The following is an 18,179-nucleotide window of genomic DNA, read 5'->3' on the forward strand; positions in this document are numbered from 1 at the left end:
AGGGGAGAAAATCCCCAGAACAGATAAACACAAATAAATTGAAATACATTTACAGAATATTATTGGGATAAATTGCAATTGAAAATACAATATGTCCTGCCACTGGCAAGACACTTTGCAGACGTGGATAGCCTATGTCAAGTAAACTAATAGAAGGAGATGAGGAGGACTAATGAGCAGGAGGGGAAATTAAGGGCATGGAAAGGGACAGTTGATTATTTTTATTAGAAAGATGAGAATGAGAGAGGAAAATAAATACAAGTAAGTGTCGGCTGAAGAGGTAGAAGAACATACATTAGCAGTATAGTATCATTAAAGTGAGAGCTTCTTTTGATGCTAGACCATTACCACCTTCTAGGATATGGAGTTGTTAGTGAATTCAGAGTGAGAAAGGCATAGCTATGATGAGTAGAAAACAGAGTGCAGGGTAGTTGGTGTCTTTTTGCCCCTAGATTTATATAGGACTAGCTGATTTAAGCTAAAATCATCTTCTGTTTTTTCAATAAGGTTTGGTCAAAAGAACAGCTGGCCAACAAATATACCATTTTATTATTTGCATGTTCTGAGGATTAGCCAAAAAGCATCTGCAAAAGCATGTTGATGGCCGAGACCAAATGACTGACTTTTGAAAAGCCGACCATGGGGAACCGTTATCTCCGTACTGTGCAGAATGGGAAATTTCCCTCTTCCGCACTGTAGTGCAATCTCAGAGTTGATATATTACATTACGGGAGATGCAGGGGGTCATAGCCCCCCTGCTAGTAGTTTTTAGGTAAGTGTTTGTTGTGTTTTAGTGTTTACTTCACATGGTAGGCTTTCCGAAAGTCGATCATATGGTCTTGGCCATATAAAAGTTGACTTTATGAAGAGTCGACCATGTAAAGTAGAATCATATATATATATATATATATATATATATATATATATATATATATATGTATATATATATAGATATATATATATATATATATATATATATATATACATATATATGTGTATGTTGTTGGAGAAATACAGAGAAGGTCAGAAGGAGTTGCATTGTTTCTTTGTGGACTTAGAGAAAGCATATGACAGGGTGCCTAGAGAGGAGTTGTGGTATTGTATGAGGAAGCCGGGAGTGGCAGAGAAGTATGTAAGAGTAGTACAGGATATGTACGAGGGTAGTGTGACATTGTTAAGGACTGCGGTGGGAGTTACAGATACATTTAAGGTGGAGGTGGGATTACATCAAGGATCAGCTCTGAGCCCTTTCTTATTTGCAGTGGTGATGGACAGGTTGACAGATGAGATCAGACAGGAGGCCCCGTGGACTATGATGTTTGCAGATGACATTGTGATATGCAGTGAGAGTAGGGACCAGGTTGAAGAGACCCTGGAGAGGTGGAGATATGCTTTAGAGAGGAGAGGAATGAAGGTCAGCAGGGCTAAAACAGAATATATGTGTGTAAATGTGAGGGAGGGCAGAGGAATGGTGAGGATGCATGGAGTATAGTTGGTAAAGGTGGATGAGTTTAAATACTTGGGATCAACAGTTCAGAGTAATGGTGAGTATGGAAGAGAGGTGAAGAAGAGAGTACAGGCAGGGTGGAATGGGTGGAGAAGAGTGTCAGGAGTGATTTGTGACAGACGGGTACCAGTAAGAGTGAAAGGGAAGGTCTACAAGAGGGTAGTGAGACCATCTATGTTATATGGATTGGAGATGGTGGCATTGACGAAAAGGCAGGAGTTAGAGCTGGATGTGGCAGAGTTAAAGATGCTAAGATTTGCAGTGGGTGTGACTAGGATGGACAGGATTAGGAATCAGTATATTAGAGGGTCAGCTCAGGTTGGTCAGTTTAGAGACAAAGCAAGAGAGGCGAGATTGCGTTGGTTTGGACATGTGCTGGGGAGGGATGCTGGGTATATTGGGAAAAGGATGCTAAGGATGGAGCTGTCAGGTAAGAGAAAAAGAGGAAGGCCTAAGGTAAGGTTTATGGATGTGGTGAGAGAGGACATGCAGGCGGTTGGTGTGAAAGAGCATGATGCAGGGGACAGGAAGAAATGGAAACAGATGATCCGCTGTGGCGAGCCCTAACGGGAACAGCCATAAAATAAGATGATGATGATGATATATATGTATATATATATATATATATATATATATACAGTGATACATACATGAAACTTACCATGGGTTTGCATACTTAAGAAATTAACTAAAAATTTTATTTTATTAAACATTTTCATCCAGAGACATTATTACATATATAGTGGCTGGTAACAGTCATTACGTATCTTACGTGCATTTATACTTTTTGAATTACAGAGCATTTTGTTTGTAGTATTCAAGATGGCAACTGGGTTATTTGTATTTTTTATTTTGAAGATTTATGCTACAGTTTTCTGTAGTTTGTCTAACATGCTTTTGCCATTTGTTTCTAAGTTTCTTTTTATATTTTTGAAGGGATGGTTCATTGTTTACAGTTGTATATGTTTTCCACGCTGCAGCTCCTTTGTACATTACTTTGGTAGTATTAATGCTTATCCAAGATTATGATTGTGTTTTTTAATTCAAATTGTTCCTGATGGAGCATATTCATCTGGACAAGATTGAAGGATAGTATTGAGGAGGTATACTGCTGTCTACTTTTTGTGTAATGTTGAGAAATAACCTGTAATGTATATTTCATGTAGGATAGTGTGAATTAGAAGCCTTTCAGTTTTATAATAGTAGTTGATTTTGTTTATGACACTAGTGGTTGTAGTTTGGTTCATAGGTAAGTAATAGATGCCTTTCTGGACCATTTTAAACCTAGCCAACTTTCCTTGGTGAGAATCAAAACCTGTACCTCTTGATTGCGAGGTAAACACCTTCCTCATTAATGGAAAATGTTGTCCCTGCTATACAGTCAATGGAAACTTGGATCTTGCAACAGAATAAATGTCTTTCCACTTTTCCCTTCAAAAAAGCTCTATTTTATGTAGTTTATTATTTTTTTTTTCAATGCTTGTTTGACCACTGCCAGTAAAACATATTTAATCCTTCTTCGGCAGGTGATTTTCCTAATGCTGACCATTCCACACATCCTGGTTATGCCCCCAGGTTAGGAAACAATGAGATTTTTCTACAACTTTCAAATGTTACTTAATATCAACCTGATCTGCTTGTCACAAAGATATGTTGGGCCTCTGAAATCACATCTATTCAAAGGAAGCTATGTATGCTAGTTATATTTTCTATCACCACCACGTTGACATTACTGCATAACTTTACTCTTAAGGCATTTCAAAATGCACAAGTTGTATTTTTATTTCAGGAAGATCTTTGGTAACTAGGGCAAGGACAGAGTTAGGATTCCGGTTTACATGCATTAGTAAGGTGGTGGGCATAGCCAGCCTTAGGCATAGGCCAACTAGGCAGCAGCCTAGGGTACTACTCTAGCAGGGGCACTTTTCCAGTATTTATTTGGTGCAGGTAGGCCAGGATGGGGGCACTGGGTGGTGTGGTGGGGGTGCTGCATGGAGCCCATTTGCCTAGGGCACTAGCTGATGTAAGGCTGCTCCTGGTGGTGGGGGCAATAGAATAGAGTGGCAATACATACCTAAAATGTGCTAAAGATGTGAAAAAAGATTTAATTAATAAGAATCATCAACTGGTTGTTGTAAGTTAAAATAATAAGGTGACTGAGATGTCTTGAAAAGCCTGCTGGGATTGACTGATATTTCCTTATGGGCAATTCTACCAGAAATAAAATGGATGAAGCAAATGCTACAGAATGCCATTGAAAAGAATGATAACATGCTTGTTTATGCAAAATAGCTCTTAATGAGCAGCCATATGCAATGCAGTTTTTAACTGAAAGAAATATTAAATCTGAAGCATGAGACACAGCTACAAAAGCCAGGCAAGATTATGTTGAATCCCAATTAACAAACTATGAGGATGACTTCAAATGAAAAAAAAAATATTAGAATTAACAGCATCCCAGAATTGCTAGGATAAGACTGCAGACAGTTTGTTCAGTCTGTCTTGGCCAAGTGGACTGGTATAGAAGTAAATGAAATCAGAATAAAATGTGCTCAGAACAAAACATGCACATCAAGCCCACCATGGCTTCTACATGCTAGAAGCTCCTGAGTATTTAGTCACATAACTGTATACTCTGTGTCAAACAGATGTTAGCCACACTCTGGAAACTAGGCAATAGGCTTTAGTATGTAGCAAACATTATCTTTGTAGACATTGAATATTCAGCAAACACCAGCAAAAAGGACATCTTTATACTTGTGATAAAGGTATAAATGATTAACACATGGACAGTTATATCTAGCTACCATAAAAGATTTCTTCTTGGGTCAACTAAAATTTGACACAGATCCAACAGAACATATAGAAGTAGTTAAACTGGCAATAGTAAAGATGGGCACTAATATTCAAAGATTATACGAGCAGGAAACCTAGGCTAGGTAGTAAGAACCACCATCTGATGAAAAGAATTCTTGGGAACTTTTTCTAGTCATCAACAGGCAACTAGTATTGAGAGACTCAGCGGCATTAATAATTGAGGTTAGCATAGCATGATTATGGCTGCTTCTTATCCAAAGAGCTCTGGTGAGCACGATTCCATTTTTCTATCCATGTTTTGACATTTTAAACTCTTTCTTAAACTAAATGTTGCACCATATCCTTGTATTTCTATATATGTTTTGTTCATTTCCAATGTAATTCTATTCACCCAGGCTGTGCCTGCAAATGATCTATTGAGATCAGTGCACTATCCTCATAAACAAATATAAACAAACAACTGTGGCAGTGTGGACACATATTTCCTACTAATCTTGCATATTATGACTATATTAGATTTTTGTGATAAACTGATAAAAGAAAATATGTTTTCCTTTCTACTTTATTAGAATATATAATCTTAGTGCTATCCCATTTTGATATATTTTATTTATACCGATACATTTAAAACTACATTGTTGTAATTAGTTATGCAGAAAAAAGCATCAGCTTTACTTGTATTGAAATGTATCATTTTCATTGCAAGATTTTCTCTTAAAGCTAGGGTTTATAACATTTACTCAATGAAAGGACTAGCACAAGATGTAATGTTAGTTCTGAGCTTTCTAAAAAGTGTAATTTTTTTGATATATGTATTCCCAGGCTATGCACTGACATCACTAGACAAGGGGGGAGTCTCCAGTTAAGAAGCCCTGTCTGGTAGTTGCCTTCTGTAACTGTGTGGAGATTTAAAAGAATGAGGTTTAACTGATAGTGGTAAGGAGAGTTTACATATTCAATGAAAACCTCAATAACCATTTTAAGGTAGTCAAAATGAAAGTCTGGAAAGAAGACAGACAGTTGTGTTTCCTTAAAAAGTTATGCTACATGAAACATGCAATGAAGGAGGACAGCACAGAGCAAAGTGGGACACAAGTGTTATCAGTGTTAGCAGTACAAAGAGAACTTACGCCATCATTACCTGTTTACTCTGTTTCTCTGTACTGCTTCATATTTCATTATATTTCTGGGCCTCTTCTTTTTTCTGTTTTGCTTTTTTTTTTCCATATTTATTTTTGTTTTCCAAAAGTAAGTTACAGTAAATCACAATACAAACAGTAATGAGAATTGTCAGATACAAAGTAATATTTGTTTCAACATGCAATCAGGTCATATTTTTACTAAGTCACATACAATAAAACACATTTACTGTTTATCTTCATATTTTAACAGAAAAATGTATAGAATTATCCGAACTGCATGGTGTAGTAAACTCTAACACACTATATACAATATTTACAGCAAGTGCAACAGCAACTAAAGGGCAGATTCATGAGATACATGTATTTGTATTTCACTCATCCTTAAGTTGCTTGTCTGAGCTTCTTTTGTTTGTACTTAACTTAGTATAAGGGAATTTTGTATACAAAGTTATGATTTGATTCTTTGAATAGTACTCTGCTTTTCCTACTACAAACCTCTTCCTATTTTTTCTACAGCTGTTCTTATATTACCACCAACATGTATATAAAATATGCTACCTTTGTCTCTGATTTGTACTGTTTAATTTATACTGAGTTTACTCACAGGTAAACAACTGACCAAGTTACTTTCTCTTATACATATATGCTCTTGTTTTTTCTTTAGCAACTGTTGTCCGTGTTACATAATATTTTTTAAGTAATGTACTATTGGAGTTACATAATGTTTTTAAGTAATGTACCATTGGAGCTTTTCTCCTCGGGTCTCTGCTGAAAAAGGGCTTCGCCCAATCAGACTAACCCAGTTAACAAATGTCAAATAAATAAACAAATAAATAAATTTATGGCCAAACAGTAGGCTTATGTGAAATGAAATGAAAGCAATGTTTTTGTGCTACTGACCACTTATTTATTTATAAATTTAATTTTGTTTACCAATGTATAGCATTGACATGACATAGGTGCAATACATATTTATTTTATTTATTTACTTATTTAACATTTGTTTACCGGGAAAGTCTGATTTGGAATGAAGCCAATTTTTAGCAGAGCCCTGGGGAGAAATGCTCCAGACACATGTCTTTGTAATGTCAGAGGAAACCGGATCACCCGGAAAAAAAACACACGAATGCAGGGAGGACATGCAGACTCCAGCCGATGAAAGAATCGAACCAGAGAACCTCTTGCTGTGAGGCGACAATGCTACCTCTGCGCCACCCTATGTGCATATATATATATATATATATATATATATATATATATATATATATATATATATATATATATATATATATATATATATATATACACACACACACACACACACACGCACACACACACACACACACACACACACACACACACACCACACATATATATATATATATATATATATATATATATATATATATATATATATATACATATATAGATATATATATATATATGTAAAATATGCACATATGTCAAGAAGGTTTTAAAAGAAGTAGGATCAGGATTATACAATGTATAATATAGGTGTTACAGGTGAGGTAAATGTGGTAGAGCCAAAAGAATGGACATAGTATGTATAAGCATGGAAGGAAATTTTAGCAGCAAAGAAAGTAGAAATCGTAGCCACTCAGTGGTGTAAACATTGGTGCTAGGTGATTTGGTCTCATTGAGTAATATTGACGTGACACCCTGACCCACTGTAGACATTTGAAAAAGGGGGATGATGATGACAATGGCAATGAAGAGAGCTAATAAAAGGAGAAGACATAACGATTTCAGGAAGCTGCTTGCAAGGACAACAAACAAATGTTAATGATCTGTGCAACTTTGCACACTTTACGCAAAACATATATTTCAGGAATTAAAGGAGATAATTCAGAAATTAGATCAGAAAATCTGGGCTTTCTCACTCTTTCTTCCTCTTCTTTTTACTATACTATATGGGTATCCTAGCTCCGTCCTTTAAAAAATATGTGAATAAATTATCTTAGTGCATAAAAGCATTCTTACACAATGGAAAGAATCCAAAAATTGCTTGGAAAAAAAGAGCTATTATCATAGGTATGGGGGAGGAAGGATTGTGAGCTCCCAGTATTAATACATAAACCACAGACAAAAAAACACAACGAATAATGTCCAAGAGCCTAGATGTCACCAATAAGTGAACAGAAATACTCATTACTTTTAAGACTTGATTTCATTAAAAACAAAAAACGTTAAGCGCTTTCACCCAGCACAATGTGGGCTTCATCAGAATGTCATAATTACTAAATGTTGGTGCTTAAATTCATAACTTGGCGCCAAACATTTTTTCCTTAAAGAAAAATGCACTTACTGTTCATACAGCACATATGAAACTTTGTATCCACATACATTTACTACTAAAAATTCCGATGTTTTGCTGTATGTCATATAATAAAAATTACATTATATGCTGCTCCTTTTTATGTACATTACATGAAAAATGCAATGAATGCATCTGATAATTCCTTATGCATGAATTGGTTATTATAAAAAGTTCAGATATAAAATAAATAAATAAATACTATTCAATCAAAGAACATTAATATGACTAATACCTATATATAAATAAATTAATAAATAAAAACTCTGTACATTCAAAAACCTACTTATATGAATGAAAACATTTCAAATGTATTACAGTGTACTTAAGAAAACAATTTGTAAGTGTAAAAAATATTTGTAAATATAAAAAATATATTTATAATACCTATGGTCTTGCTAAAACTACAGTCTTGCATGAATTATGGTCATGCTTAAATTGCATACATAACACCTGTATTCGTTAAATAATAAAAAATAAAGTTGTTTACTTCCTGTATTACCCTTTATGTTATCCATTATCTGTAGTATAAATATACAACTTATTTAACAGCCAAAATGGGTTTGCTAGAAATATGGTCATTAAGACCAGGCAGTGTAGCGGCATCCAAATATAGTTGCCACCACACTTCTTTGAACCCCAATAGGGTTTTGTAGTCATCTCCCCTGGGGTCCATCCTGATAGTTTCTAAAATAGCAAACTTAAATTCATGGGATTCTCCTAGCTTCTCTATGTGTCTATATAGAGCATTGTTGGTGTCCTTCTAGCAAAGGTTGATGTTGGTGTCATTTCTAGCAAACCCATTTTGGCTGTTAAATATGTTGTATATTTATACAACAGATGATGGATAACATAAAGGGCAATACAGGAATTAAACAACTTTATATTTTATTATTTAACGAATACAGCTGCTATGTATGCAATTTAAGCATGACCGGAATTTATGCAAGACTGTAGTTTAAGCAAGACCATAGGTATTACCAATATATTTGTTATATTTACAAATATTTTTACACATACAAATTGTTTTCTGAAGTACACTGTAATACATTTGAAATGTTTTCATTCATATAAGTAGGTTTTTGAATGTATAGAGTTTTTATTTATTGATTAATTTATTTATATATAGGTATTAGTCATATTAATGTTCTTTGATTGAATAATATTTATTTATATATTTTATATCTGAACTTTTTATAATGACCGGTATGACCAATTCATGCATAATGAATTATCAGATGCATTCATTGCATTTTTCATGTAATCTACATAAAAAGGAGCAGCATATAATGTAAGTTTTATTATACGACATATAGCAAATCATCGGAATATTTAATAGTAATTATATGTGGATACAAAGTTTCATATGTGCTGTATGAACAAGTGCATGTTTCTTTAAGGAAAAAATGTTTGGCACCAAGTTATGAATTTAAGCACCAACATTTAGTAATTATGATGTTCTGATGAAGCCCACATTGTGCTGGGTGAAAGCGCTTAACGTTTTTTGTTTTTAATGAAATAAAGTCTTCTTAAAAGTACGGAGTATTTCTGTTCACTTATTAGTATTAATACATACTCATGGGCTGTTCTGTTTTAAAATATTGTGAGGTTGTAAATGTTTGCACATCAGCCATTTTTGAAGATAATGGTCAATGAGCAGTTGAATTTAGCTGAGGTTATAGACTGGATTTAATTTTTGTATAAAAAGAATATATGAAGAAAAAAGTGAATCTGTTTGGTAGAAATACTAGGAAAATGTGTGCTCAAAACGTTTACCTACTCATCTTGAAAAGCTTCATTGATATCACTTATGACATTGGGGGTATGAAACAATAAAAATGTCTACAATCACTTTTTCTAAGATGGAAACTCTCATGAACACCATTAAAATATTGTGAACGATTAACTGAGCGAGGTGAATAATTAACCTAGCACGAAACCAGCAAAAATGCTAGTTACCATATATTTTGCATTTAGTTTACTTGGTGTCAGAGGGAGAAGCTAGTTGGCAAACAGTAGACTTAACCTCTGAATTACAACTGATCAGCTGAATACATGAGATTAATGATGGGAAGGAATTTATAAAGGGTCTTATAAATGAATCATATCAGGAACTTAATATATTAAATATATTAAATGAGCCAATAGTGGATAAACAAAGGATGGGATGGGATGTGAAATATTAATAAATAATGAGATTTTACAGAAGAATGATTAGATGTACCTGGCAGCCATGATAAAAAAGTTACAACTGCTAGCAAATGTATTTGTTGTTTATTTATTTACATTTGTTTACCAAGATGATATGACTGGGCAGTGCCCTTTTCAGCAGAGGCCTGAAGAGAAAAGACCCATATTGTGTTCAATAACATAATACACAATATGCACGAGCAATGGAAAAGCAAGTGAGGCTTGGTAACATATATTTTACATAGCAGATTAAAATGGCTCACCATAAATCAAACAGGAGCAGGAAGTGTATACTAATGGTTACATTAATTACTTAAGCAGAGCATTTCTTAGCTGAGCTAGGCATAGTCGGGAAAGGACAAAGGAGCAATGGTTAATATTACAAAGTTGGCTCACTTGATGCTAGCTGTGTAGGAAAGATATAATAATGATGGTAGTACTAAAGGAGAGAAGTATATTATTCTATCAGGGGGTGGAGTATGAACAGGAACAAGTATAACAGACTTATAGTAGATAAGAGTTAAGTAGTACTGACAAGGTCGAATAATATAGCTGGGGCTGGATCAGCAGCAAGACCAAGTGTTCCTCAGATGTTGCTTTAGATTCTGTGTAAAGGATTTAAGTGTAGTCTCTTGTCTTAGAGGGACTGGAATGCCATATTTCGGACATGCCTATTTTTCCATCTTCAGTTAAATAAGGCTTAATCCTGTAGACGATGCACATTTTTTTTTGTACATGAAGATCAAATATCATGTTTTCATCTATTATTCCTCCTAGTAGCTTTATGTGTGGAATTGTTTCAATTGTGGTGTTATTGTAAGACATTATGGTGAAGTCAGATTCGTTGCCATGGAATTCAATGGTTTGGGAGTGAAGAAGACTAGTTTGTGTTTTGGCGGGTTCAATACAAAATGGGAGTTGCTGTGCTATGCTTCTGCAGAGAGGAGGGATTCCTGAGGAAGTAGTTGTAGTTTTTCAATGGTTTTAGCTACACAGATGAGCACTGTGCCATCTACATTCTATATAATTTAGGCATTTTTACTGGCTTTTTGTAGGTCATTAATTAAACTATTAAATAGAAGTGGGCCTAGGATGGAGCTTTGTGGGATGCTTACAGATATAGGTAGAAAGCAGATGTTTGGTGTTCCATTTGACTGGTTACTGCCTATCGGATAAATAACTAGAGAACCATGAGAGGGATGTTCAGGATGGGACACAGCATCAAAGGCTTTGGAAAGATCAAGGAATACTGCTGATACTAAGCTACCAGCATTGCAATAGAGGTTAATATACGTGCAGAAGCTAAAGAAAGCTGAGCTGATAATGTGGTGTGGATGAAAGCCAATTTTTTTGGAGAAAGAGAGAGAGGATTATTATCAAGTGTATAGTTTAGTAGTTATTTATGAATGCATTTTTCTAGAATTTGGGATAGAGAAAAAAGGATAGCAATGGAGCGATAGTTAGTTAAGTCTGTTGATTTCCTACCTTTATGAAGTGGCAAAATGTAGGACTTCTTCCATAGTAATGGAACATAGTTCTCTTTGGTAGAACAGTTGATCAAGATGGATGCTGGGTAGACTAAGGCATCTGTTACTGTTTTAATGTATTCAGCTGGAAGACTGTCAAGGGCAAATGTTGTTGGTTTTAGTTCGAGGAGGAGATGTTTGATGATGGAAATTTGTATAGGTTTGTCAGATGTTTTGCTTAGGCAAAGGATGATCTGATGTCAATTTTCATTCTATCTTCAACTGATGGGGTTCAGATCTGAACCTTGAATCTGACTCAGCAATTGCTAAAGCATGTGGTAACCAAAGAAGCTCGTTTCCTTTCCCCATAATGCACCAAGTCCAACCCCTAACATACCTCAGATCTCATTTGCCTCATTTCACAAAAGGACATGGTCAGCCATAGCTATTGATCTTCATCACTAATTTTCAGATAAGTTACAATTTGTCTTCCAAAACTTTATATTCTGCCTTTTCTACTTATTTGTCTGTTTTTTTATTAATCCATTGCCCTTGTACTTATAGTATTTCTGTAAATACCATAGTTGGTATCTATTCCTTCTTTTCGTTTGCACATTAGTGTATTATTACCATTGCTGGTAATACCTTTTCCACTTTTTCTTCCATATTAATAAGAAAAAAAAAAACTTTCCTATGCGCTTTATTCTTTTTTTGTTTGTAGAATGGCTGAGAAGGGCCTTTCCGGCTACAAGATGTCTTTGAGGTGTGGGCACAATTTGCCTGTTTTGGACACCCACAATCTTTGCATTTACTGCTTAGATCTGAAGCACCTACAAGCAGACTGTTCTATCTGCCACAGTTTTAATCCCCATGTTTTAGTGGACAGAAAGAACAAATTAATACTGAAAGTTTGTTGCCTTCAGCTTTCAGAGAAGCTAATATAGGGGTTTAAGTCCAAGAAGTCGACATCTCCTATTGCTTCTACTTCCTCAACTCCATCCTTGGAGTTGTCCATGAAGAGGACTAAGTTGGATTCAAGGAGGGCTCAAACCTCTTCCCCCTTGGATCTGAAGAAAAAGAGGTTTATGTATCCGACATTCTTAGAGCCGACCAAAACATATTTGGAGCTGACTGTGTCATATTCTATTGTATTGTCTAGGGCCCATTATTCTCCAGTTGTTGACCAAGTTCCTTCCAGGGTCCCATCGCCCTTTATGGAAAGGCATCATAGTAAGTCACCTTCCCTGGCCTTGTCTCTTTCCTCCAGAAGTTTGACTGAAAGTTTGACTTGAAAATGTGGATAGGATGATGAGAAAGTTTCTCTCGGCACAGATCCAAATGGGTACATTACCATCTCTTACCACTTAGGGTCTGGAGATCCGCCCTTCTGACACACCACTACCAACACTTCAGATTACATCTTTGATCCCTTTGGTTGCTTCAGAATTCCTGGATTTGAGCCTTTTTGATCCATCTTGCTTGGATCCAAAGATAGGGTCAGAGGCTAACCCTGTGTGCCCTAGTTCTGACATCCTTGGATCTGGAGGATTCTCAGAACCGAAGCTTCCTTATCAGATCCAAGGCACTGGGATCAACTCCGAAGGTTTTGCAGCCATCTCTGGGTCTTTGTGCTTTGGCATTGGATAGCTCGGCACTGACTTCCTCCTTAGGGAGATTGCTTTCGGGGTCAGAGAAGACAGCAGTTCAGAAGCCTGCCTTCTCTGTGCAGAGGTCTTCACTTTCTCCTGTTTTCTCCTCCAACAGGATTGTTGAACCCAACCCCCTCAGATCTTCAGTTCAGCACCCAGACGTCTCTGCTCTTGGAGTCTCATCACTTCACTCCACAGGGACAGTCAGCTGGTGACCTCCAGTCTACCCAGCAGAGTTTCATACTCTCTTCTGATACTTCCCCAAAACATCCCACTGAGGAAGTCCCTAGGAAGAGAAAGGGCAAAGGATGCACTTGGATGCTCCACAAGAGTCATTCACTGAGGATACGGACTTCGATGAGGGTGAAGGGTCCCCATGACCACCTCCACAAGAAATCCTTAAGATCCTGAAACTGAGAGGTGGTTGGACCCCCAGCAACCCTTCACCTGAGGAGTATTTCTGCAGGGCTTTGGAGCTGGCCCATCGACTTTGTGGGTTACTCCGCCTGCTGACAAGCTCATTGGTTTGGTTTCTCGGCCGGTGTAAAAGGAGCTTGATGCAGTTGAACCAATACCCAAAAGGTGAGATGGAATTCTAGCTCCACCTGTGCTTAAGAATTTTGGGATCAATAGGTTCCCGTGGATGCCATGGTCATGGTGGCAGCCATCAAGAAGGAACTTGCTGAAAGGAGTTCCTCTGTTCAACCTTCTAGCAGCGAGGCTAGAGTGATGGACAGGTGTGGGAAGCAAGTCTATACATCAGTGACTTTTGCACTTCAGTCACTGAATTATTTGGCATTTTTTACTAGGTTACAAAGGAATTTGATCAAAGAACTTTCCACTTCCCTTTCAGGAACCATGTCTGCTGAGGCCCAATTGCCTGTGGCTTCTCAGTTGGCTACCCTCCAATCTTTCTTGAATTCATCCATGAGGCTTATTTTGCATGCAGCCAAAGGCACCGCAAGGGCAGCAGGTTCAAGCATATCCATTAGGAGACATGCCTGAATGCAGTTATGTGATTTTGCAGAGCCCTTCAAGTCTCATTTCATCAATACTCCTACTGACAGCACTTTCTTATTTGGCCCTAAAGTGAAGAACATGTTATCCATGTATGAGTAGAATGGAAAGAATCTCTGTGCAGTGGGCTTATGTTTTTCAACCCTTCAAAGATCCTTTTCTAGGAATCAAGGAGTTGATCAGAAGATCTGGTTCAGGAAGTCCCATGGTCCTTCCCAGGACACACATGGAGAAAGTTCCCCTAGGGGCATGGGGGAAACTCTAATGGACAACAATGCCACCATGGCACAGGAGGCCTGCAAAACCAGGGGTCCAGAGATTCTTTCTCTGACAGACCCTGCCAGGGCTCCTGAAAGGAAGCTTGATTGTCCACCTCTGGATGCAATCAGGGGTCAACTAGCCCTGCACTAGAGAGTCTAGCTAGAAATAACAAAAGATACTTTCGTGCAGAGTATTCCGCATGTATGATTTGGCAAAATGTTATGCCGGATGCCCTTCCTGACACAACCCTCCCCATTTATCTGGGCTTGGGACCCCCACAAAGAAATGCACTGGGAGAAGAAGAAGAGTGTCAGGAGTGATTTGTGACAGACGAGTACCAGTAAGAGGGAAAGGGAAGGTCTACAAGAGGGTAGTGAGACCAGCTATGTTATATGGGTTGGAGACAGTGGCTCTGACAAAAAGGCAGGAATCAGAGCTTGACATGGCAGAGTTGAAGATGTTAAGATTTGCATTGAGTGTGATGAGGATGGACAGGATTAGGAATAAGTATATTAGAGGGTTTGCTCAGGTTGGAAGGCTTGGAGACAAAGCCCGAGAGGCAAGATTATGTTGGTTTGGACATGTGCTGAGGAGGGATGCAGAGTATATTGGGAAAAAGATGCTAAGGATGAAGCTGCCAGGTAACAGGAAAAGAGGAAGGCCTAAGATGTGGTTTATGGATGGGGTGAGAGAGGACATGCAGGTGGTTGGTGTGACGGAGCACGATGCAGAGGACAGGAAAAAATGGAAACAGTCGATCCGCTGTGGTGACCCCTAACGGGAGCAGCTGAAAGAAGAAGAAGAAGAAGACTTTCATGCAGAGGATTATTTACAGAGGTTATATAATACCCTTTTCCCTACCACCCCCAACTTTCCAAAAAAATTGCCGATGCTCCACCCAGTCAGAGGAAAGAAATAGCAATACAAATTCAAAAGCTTCTAGAAAAAAAAAAAGAGTTAAAATCAAGTCAAAGTAAACTTCATTGTCATTCAGGACTACACAAGTGCAACCTAAACAAGATTCCGAGTATAAATTAACCAGAGAGTACATAGGAAGCAAAGATAACAAGAACAGCATACCATTTCAATTTAAATATATATATATATATATATATATATATATATATATATATATATATTCAATACAAGACCCACAGAAGGATAAATAAACCAATAATAACAGCAAAAACACACAAGTTCCCCAGACAGTCATAAGAAGAATACTGTAAATAGCAGCATGACAGAGTAGGATTGCGCATGTTAAGATTGTCCTCCTTTGTTCATCGGCATCAGACAAACAGCAGGTAATTGCACATGAATAAGAAAATATATTGCTACATCAAAGAATAAAAAAAAGATATTGTATACTTTTCAGCTGAGCTATGTATTGTGGATGATTACTGACTAAATAATCGGTCGCTGGTATCAGAGTTATAAGTCTCAACACTGTTGGGTAGAGGGTGTTTGAGTATCTGGTGGTCCTGCAGTGGATACTCCGACATCTCTTTCCTGAAGACAGTTGTATAGAACAGCAGTGTGCAGGGTAAGTGGGGTCACAAATTATCTCGGCTGAACATTTAATGCTTCTTGCTGTAAAGAGATCTTGGATTGATGGTAAGTTGGTGCCCATGTTTTTTTCGGCAACCCACACCACCTTCTGTAGCTTCTTTCTTTTTGCTATTCTACTGTTTCCAGACCAAACTGTGAAGCTGCTAGTAAGAATGCTCTCAACTGCTCCTCTGTAGAATGTGGTGAGGACAGTAGGTGGGAGCTTTGCTTTTTTGAGCCATCTGAGTTAGTGGAGACTTTGTTGTGCTTTGTTGACCAACTGTACAGTATTCACAGTCCAAGAAATATCCTCTGAAATGTGCACCCTAAAAACTTTGTAAATGTGATCCTTTCCACCTCTTCACCATTTAATATGAGCAGTGAGTGTGTTGTTGAACTTTTCATGAAATCTATAATGATTTATTTTATTTTACTGACATTCAGGTCAAGTCATTCAAGAGGTCCCACCAGACCAGATAGAATCTAGAACTTACTCAAGATTCTTTGAGTGTCAAAGAAAACAGGGGACTGAAGACCAGTTTTGGATCTCAGCAACTTGAACAAGTCAGTTCAACACACAAAGTTTTGGATGTTCATGGTTCAACCCATTCTCCCTTTTCTGGGCAAGAATGACTGGATTTGCTCAATAGACCTTCAGGATGTGTACTATCACATAAAGATGAACAGACAGTCTAGAAGGTATTTACTCTTATGGCTGGAAGCCAGTCACTACCACTTCAGAGCTCTGCCCTTTGACCGCACCACAGCCCCATGGTGTTTACCAAATGAATGGCAGTAATAGCAGCTCACTTGAGACTGCAGAGATTTCGGGTATTTCCATATGTAGATGACTGGCTCATTACCACCCCAACCAGGCATCTGTTAATAAGGTCAAGAATCAGGCACTCCAATTTGCTGTCATCCAGGGAAAACCATAAATTATGACAAGGCTCACCTACAACCAAAATTTAGAATTCATAGGAGCAGTTTTCATCATGAGGTCAGTGATAGCTTCTCTTCTTCTGTCCAGAGTACAGACAATCAGAAAAATCAGGTCAGAAAAATAATTTGCAGTACCACATCTCAGCCCACTTAGTCCTTCAGGCTCTAGGATTAATGTCACCAGCAATAACCTGAGTATTTCTAGTCAGATACCACATGAGGATTCTTCAATAGATTCTTCACCAACGCATGTTAGCACAAATAAGATTCACTCAGGCATGCAAGCTATAGATCTCAGGTGGTGAATTCAATCAGATCAGGTTCTACAAGGCAGTTCATACATTCTCCTTCAGCCCCAGGCTATATTGACCAAGAACACTTCCCAGTTGGGTTGGGGGGGATTTCTGGGGAAAACAGTCCAAGGCACTTAGGCCCACAAAAAGGCCAACTTGCATATAAATGTCCCAGACATGACAGCAGTGCTCTTAGCGTTGCAGGCCTTCCAGAATGCTCTCCCTTCCAGGACAGTTGCTATTCAAACAGACAATATGTCAGGAGTTTGGTACAGCAACAATGAGGGACCAAATCATAGCCCTTGTGTTGAGAAGCAATCAGAGTGTGGCAATTGGTGAGCTCATCCAACCGGTTTCACATAGCAACACACATCCCTGGGAAGTCCAATGTGATAGCGGACAGATTGCACAGGTCCATTATTCTACCTCACAGGTGGTCTCTACACATGAAACTAATAGATGTGATCTTTCATCAATGGGGCCAGCCTTGCTGTGATCTTTTTACTTCTCCCCTAATGTAGCAGCTACACTGCCCTATCCCCCCACAGCAGTAATCATCGAGGGATGCTCTACTTTATGATTGGCCTCCTGGTCTGTTTTATGCCAACCTGCCAATTCCATTAATTTTAAAATTTCTGCACCTTACTGGCCAAAACAGGTTTGGTTTCCCTTCCTATGGCCTCATTTACTTTACCAGCCTTGGATTCTGGATCTGATTCCAGACCTCCTGGCTTACCTGACAGGCATGATTCACCCAGACATCTCAAACCTCAAGCTTACAGCCTAGTTTCTGCAATTCCATTAATAGCCAAGAAACCAATGTTCTCTTACCCTATCCACCATATCCTTTAATCTCCCCATAAACCATCGACATGAAAACTCTATGCAAGTATGTGGAAAAGATTTGTTTACTGGGCACAACACAATCATGTTGGTCCATTTTTAGCTCCAGTATATAACATAGTCAAATTTATAACTTTATTCTTTAAAAAAGGGGTGAGCTCTTCTACCA

General features: G+C 37.7%; 1 protein-coding gene across 3 annotated transcripts in view; it reads left to right on the plus strand.

Moving 5' to 3' along the window:
• The window catches only part of TNR (tenascin R), a 5,843,683-nt gene that overhangs the window by 4,526,081 nt on the left and 1,299,423 nt on the right, over positions 1–18,179 (plus strand). The window lies entirely within an intron of this gene.

The sequence above is a fragment of the Protopterus annectens genome, chromosome 10.part0 (assembly GCF_019279795.1).
Source record: "Protopterus annectens isolate FY-2018-M chromosome 10.part0, PAN1.0, whole genome shotgun sequence".
Lineage (NCBI taxonomy): Eukaryota > Metazoa > Chordata > Ceratodontiformes > Protopteridae > Protopterus > Protopterus annectens.